Source organism: Bison bison, unplaced genomic scaffold, assembly GCF_000754665.1.
Source record: "Bison bison bison isolate TAMUID 2011002044 unplaced genomic scaffold, Bison_UMD1.0 scf7180017863186, whole genome shotgun sequence".
Lineage (NCBI taxonomy): Eukaryota > Metazoa > Chordata > Mammalia > Artiodactyla > Bovidae > Bison > Bison bison.
In genome coordinates this window covers 1-1,240 of record NW_011493758.1, presented here as the reverse complement: position 1 = coordinate 1,240, position 1,240 = coordinate 1, and positions in this window count along the sequence as shown.

Here is a 1,240-nt window from a genome sequence, read left to right as displayed (position 1 = left end):
CAGAAAATTTTCAGAAATAAAAAGAAAACTAGGAGATGCTGTCCTTTGCATTGCTGAGTCTTACTACTTAAATGCATTATTAGGATACTAAACAGGGGAAGTATATGTGAAATGAAATTTGCATAAAATTGACAGTTTTAAATGTTAGATTCAAGTTATAATTTCATTGTTAATTCCAGAATGCCCAGGCAGTGATTGTGCATCTTTCATGTGATTCATTTACACCGTGACATCTGATGCCCACTGGTTCTGGAGACATCACTCTGACATCATGAGACTATGAAGTTCCTACTTCTCCTCTCTCTCTTTAAACAAGGTTGTGGAAAAAAGGAAGAAGGAATGTGTGGAAATGCTCATAATTAATGGAGAAACTCCCCATCTTCTTGGTTTCTCTTTGCTTCTGAGAATGAACACTCATTGTGTTGATTATAGATAGTGGGTTTTCGGGGTAGGCGAATTGATCACTCAAGCCCAGGTGTGATGTTTCCAGAGCACTCCAGGCTCAAATCACAGACACAGTCTTTTTACCACTTGTTTGTATTTTTAAAAATATTTACAGCAGTCATAATGGAGCTAATCTGTTTTCCACTGTGTTGAAAGATAAAGCTCAACACAAATGATACAGTTTTTCAAGAAAGAAAAGCTTCAGAACCAATAGTCTTTATTTATCTTATACTGCTGTGTATGTTTCCACCCTAAATGTATCTAAAATGTACAAAGAATATCATCCACAAGTAGATGTATATATATTAACCCTTTAAAAATGATCTTGATTTTATTGACATGAATAGCTTTAATAGTCTTAGTAAGTATAATCTCATTTTAATGTATCCCTGTGTGCAGAAAAATGTTGAAATTATTTGATGATTTTTTTCTTGTTTTGGTATTCTCCCAAGTTATATAAAGTTCTTTTGAAAATACACTAATTTATTTGTTTGGCTTGGTTGTGTCTTAGTTGTAGCAGGCAGGATCTTGGAGCCATGTGGGAGATTTTGTTGACACTGGAGAACTTTAGTTGTGGGGTGTGGGATCTATTTCTCTAAGCAGGTATTGAACCCATCCCCCTGCCTTGGGAGCTGAGAGTCTTAGTCATGGACTGTCAGGGAATGTTTCACAGTAGGAGTCCTGTGTGCCCTTTCCTATCTCTCTTGAGCCCTCTGTTCCTTTTCAGTTCCTGTCAGGAGGAGAGGACTGACAAGCCACTCCCAGGACTGAGATAATAGAGATGGGATGCTTACAG